The sequence below is a fragment of the Sturnira hondurensis genome, unplaced genomic scaffold (assembly GCF_014824575.4).
Source record: "Sturnira hondurensis isolate 20B ecotype Veracruz unplaced genomic scaffold, ASM1482457v3 Scaffold0000856, whole genome shotgun sequence".
NCBI lineage: Eukaryota > Metazoa > Chordata > Mammalia > Chiroptera > Phyllostomidae > Sturnira > Sturnira hondurensis.
The window spans coordinates 55,643-60,914 of record NW_028073487.1 but is presented as its reverse complement, the minus strand read 5'-3'; the positions used below and the strand labels follow the sequence as shown (position 1 = coordinate 60,914).

At 37.1% G+C, this 5,272-nt stretch overlaps 1 pseudogene; it reads right to left on the bottom strand.

Annotated features, from left to right (window-relative positions):
• Positions 1 to 443: 443 nt before the first annotated feature.
• Positions 444 to 1,414, bottom strand: LOC118990024 (G protein pathway suppressor 2-like; annotated as a pseudogene).
• Positions 1,415 to 5,272: the final 3,858 nt, after the last annotated feature.

Genomic DNA, 5,272 nt, shown 5'->3' with positions numbered 1-5,272 from the left:
CATGTCAAAATTATTAGTCATTTATCTATACCAAAACATTATCAATCAATAACCACTCTTTCTGCTAAATGTTTTGCCTGCTAAGGTTTATCTGCCAAAAGATAGGAACACACTTGTGATCAAAGTAGATATGATTTTTGACTTCATGGGGTTCATATTCTTGACAGTAACACTGACAATAATCAAAAAGACAAAAAATGAAGATAACTATGATATATGATTATTTCTACATAACAAATAAATTATGTAGTACCAGTTGAATATAGGAGCCTTGTTATTTTGATCTAGAATTAATCTAGTACAGAATTTTTGAAGTCCTTAATTTAATGAGAAGTTCATGCTCTTCATATATCCTCTCCCCAGTGGCAGATAGATTTTATTGGCCTAGAACTAGGGCATACTGGGGACACTAACCCATGGTGGGGGTGGGGTAAGGTTGAAAATCAAATTTGATGATCATTGTGGTAGAATCATGGGTTCTGGCTGTGCTGAATGAAAAGGAGCTGGGGATCCAGGTTGGGTAGCAGCTACAAAGTTCATCTTTCCTGTTGGTTGCATCTGCATGGGGGGCTAGGGGGAGGCAAAGAGTCCAAAGACTGGATTCAGAGCTTGGAGATGTATGGAGCACAGGGAGGATGAGGCAGACAAGCCAGTTTACTGGTTAGCATGTTCCATCTGCTTCTATAAAGACAGGCTACCACCAGGCTGAAAGGAACATTTCCTGGGTAGGCTGAAAGTGGCTGTGCATGGCATAGGGCTATGGCTGTATCTGAGACAAGTACTGCACTGCAGGAAATGCTGGAGGATCTCTGAGCTGATGATAAGAGCTGATGATCAGTTAAGTGGGTCCTTAGTGAGGTGGGGGCTGAACAGTCCCATAGGCCTCGCCTGGGCTGCCTTGGAATTGCCCATGCTCTGGGTTCCCTGTGAGAACTATGAGCCCACATAATGCTGGGTGGTGAGCCCTTGGGATGTGAGCATGTTTGGCTCTGTCAGCTGCCACAAGAGTGCCTGGGCAATTGTGTCCTCCAGGGCTCCCCTGCATGCTGAGGAGATGAGTTCCTGTGTGAACAGTCAGACTCTGTGGGTATGCAGCTGATGACAGGGTGGTCAGGTCTCTAGACTCCTTTCACCTCCACCTTTCTTTCTCATCTACAACTTCTTGAACTGTAGGAAAAGCTAGTGCTTCTCTTCCTGTAGGGCCAAAAGCTTTATTTTCAATTTCAGGACTTGTTCCTTGGTCTCTTCTAGTGACATTCTCTCTTCTCTCTCCTTTTTCTTCCTTCATCTTGTGTTTCATCATCTTGTCCACCTCTTCCTCCTGTGTTTGGCGCTCTGGCTCCATTATTATGTGCAAGTGCAACACCCTGGTCATGGCATTGGAAAGCATGGGGCATTCCAGGAGTGCAGACATGGTGCTGTGGGGGGCACTCGGACTGTGGGCTCCTGGACCATGTGCCCCAGTTCTGTCCCTGACTTGCAGACCTCAGAATGCACTTATAGACAGGCATGCGCTTAGGGGCAATCACATTGGTTCTGCCAAGCAGGAGGTGGCCAAATGTCCACCACCTGGCTCACTTGTCTGGCACCCACAGTTACAGCCTAGCTGTGGGCTATGGCTTCAGCATGGGCATGTGAAGGAATGAGTGCTTCTAATCTCTGCTTTCCTGCCTCCTTCTCCACCAGTCCCTGTGCCAGACCTCCCTCCCAACTCTATCTTCAGTTTCTCCAAGGCCTTCTGCTCTTTAAATCTTTGATGAAGCTTAGTCAAACTTTTTCTAAGCATAAAATCAACTTTTCTTCTAAGTATAATGAGCGTTGAAATAGTATTTCACTGTGCTTTTAATTTAATTCATTTTATTGGGATTTAATTGGCATTTCTCTAGTACCTAGTGAATTTGAATACCTTTTCATGAGTATTGGCTGCTTGAGTTTCTATTCTGGGAACTATCTCATCTTGTGATTCACACTTAATTTTGTCTATGGAATTTTTGTATATTTAATTTTTTAATATTGAAGATATTTTTTCTCATCTTGTGCATACACAAAGTTTGACTTTGTCCAATATTCTCAAATATTATGTATATAAAGCACAGTACTCAGTAGACAAAAGGCAGCTCTGTCCTTGGAGCCTATACATTTTAGGAAGTGCTCTGAGCTTTAAGATTTTAAAAAACTGAATTTTCTACATAGCAAAAATTTTCAATTTAGGTAGATATCAGATGGTATAGATCTTATCAAGTGTACTTGGTTTCAATTTATTCACTATACAGATGGACAAGGTGTGCTGTACTCTACAGAAAATAAAATGTTGGAAGTTGGAGCCTGAGTTACAGAAGTTAGGGAGAGATGTTTCTAAATAACAGATATTCCATTATTTGCTTTAACATTTTTATTGCAGCTTTAAATCCCCCCCATCTGCCCCATGTTTCAGTAAATTTCACTACATAATAGTCTTTTGTGTGGATGAAGGAAAAGAACTGACTTCTGTAACTGAGCTGACATGATATAGAACAGGAAAAACATGAACGATGCTTTAAGTCATCACTTGGACCAGTTTAGGGGAGTAATGAAGTTTTGGGTTAGAAGTGAACAGGACCTGAGGAGCTTCACTGAAATGGAAATTGGACTTTCTACATATCATGGAATGATTATGAGATATTTTTTATTATATTTAGAGAAATAGGGCAACTGCAGATTTGGTACACTATGTTTAGTTTTCCACACCTAAGATCAAAGAAGAGTTGAGGTATCCAAGTAATGTGGCAGAATAGTGGAATGTTTTAACACCATTCAAATAATGGTTTTTGTATGTCATTTTGTATGTCAAACCTTTCCTTTCATCTCTTCTTAGTACAATCTGCTTTAATTAATTTTTATGCTTAAATACACAGAGAGAAAAAAATCTTAGAAACTGAGCACAGAGACCAAAACATCAATAAAGGGAAAAGTCAAAGGTGTTAAGAAGAAATTAAGTCCAAACCACTCAATCCACCCTACACAAGAGAAATGAAAATGTATATGATATTAGGGGAAGAATGGGATGGGAATCTGAGCTATTCTGTTTTAGAACTTGCAGGACAGGTTTATGCTGCTAATTCTATTCTCCTTAAGAGGAAAATATTTGTTGAAGTTGCAACTACTTATTGCATAACCCAACCTCAGTATTTCTCAAATCTGGTTTTATTTTAGAACCACATAAGAATTATTTTGAAATAAAATACTTAGGCCCTATTACACACTAAGCTCCAAGCTTCCTAAATGATTGTAATGTAAAGAGTTGAAAACTACTACAACTTGAGTCTGTCAGGCTGAGCAAACCTGGGCAAGGGTAAGCATTCTTGAAATTTCTTTGCAGTTTTATATTTTGTAGACTTATTACACAAATCACCTTCCTGGAGCAGAGCTCACAGGTGGTAGTAAAAAGTTACTTCCATGTTCCATAACTAATTTAAGTAAAATAAATTAATTTAGAGCAGTGTTTCTCAAACTTGCATTTTTCAGAAGAATCCTCTAAAGACCTTGTTTAAAATATATTAAGGACCCAGAACCTATTGAATCAAAATCTTTAGGGATCTTCAGGAGAGGAGCCCAGAGCTTGTGGTTTTGACAAATGTCCTAGGTAAATCTCATGGTGAGGCAAATTTGCTAAACATTGCTTTAGAAGAATTACTATCATAATTACAGTATTAGAGTTTCAACATCTCTTGTCTTTCCAAGAGGGCATCCTGTAAAACAGGAATATGAGCACAGGCTACCCTTCGTAAAATCTTTTTGAGGTAAGGCTTAGACAGACATATAGTCAAAAGGCAAGTAGGATGCCTTTTTTGATTAGGCTTTAGCAATCATTTCAAGGCAGTGATAACAAATATGATTAGTTCCTCTTTGGTAACCTATCTGAAAGAGAAAGACCAAGCTAGTTTCATTTTTGAACATGACTGAAAATGTATGCATACACTTATGATTTGTACACTGTCTGTACTGATCAATAGTTGAAAATAACAATGTCAAGCTAACCCCAACAATAACCAATTTTTCCTATTTTCTCACAATTAGAGTAGGGTCACTGGCATAGTCACACATCCGAATGTCTCCCTTGAATGCTAAAGATTTAAATAATTCTAATTTCAAGTAAATATGTGAGACCTAAACTAATGAAGAAATGATGCTGAACACCCAATTCAGAGTCATACCCCTGCATGGGTAATTACATCTGGCCAATGGGCAGACTCACCTGGGTGAAGTTTTAAATTTACGGATCCCTGAGCTATGAAAGAATAAACAAAATTCAACAGTAATGACAACAGCAATGAAACTAAAAGTAATAAGGCAAATGTGACATTACAAATTTATTACAGAAATTTTCAAGTATATACAAAGTAAGTGAAACTAATACATTAAACTAAGTCCCAGAATCAGTAACTGTACACTTTTTGATCTCCAAAATATTAAGAAGTAGAAATTTTTTAATTACCAAGCATTATGTCATTTTTCATGTAAATAATGTATTGTACATATTTAAATTATAAATATACTTTCATTTTTAATGTAATGATTATACTATTTTCATACTTAAGAGAATTTACAATAATTTCTAATGCCATCTAGTAATCAGACAATATTCAGATGTTCTGTCTCAAAAATGATTTTTACAGTTAGTTTGTTGGTTTTGTTTTTTTTTTCTTTTTAAATTAGGTTCAAAACAACATCTGCTTATCACACTTGGCTCTTTTGTTCTTTAAGCGTCTTTTATTCTATATGAGCCACACACATCCCTACTTTCTTTCCCCTTGAAATTGATTTTCTGGAAAAACTAGGTCATTTGTCCTATAAAGCTTCTTACATGTGTTTTTTTTCATTTCCAAGCTTTCTAGTAGTATCATTTAACTTGTTACTTAAAGCCATATATTTCCTATGAACTCTAAATTAAATCTAGTGGCTGATTTGATCTGAGTTCATTTTTTTAAGTAAGGATACTTCATTACACCACATCATGATGCACATGATGTCTGATTATAATACTTAAAGTGATGTTAAAATTGATCTTAGTGGGTTCAGGTGAAACAATGAAAAAAATAATATGAGAATGTATTCCATTATAAATGTGTAATATGATCCATTCTAGTATAAAAGTAAGTCAAATAATAGAGAAGGAAGACACTTTGTTGATTTGTGATTCCTCATCTCCCCCTCCTTTGTCATTGGTTTAGTTGGGAACTTTCATATGGACACTCAGGCTATGTCTACAGTCCTGAAATATAGAGAATCTGTG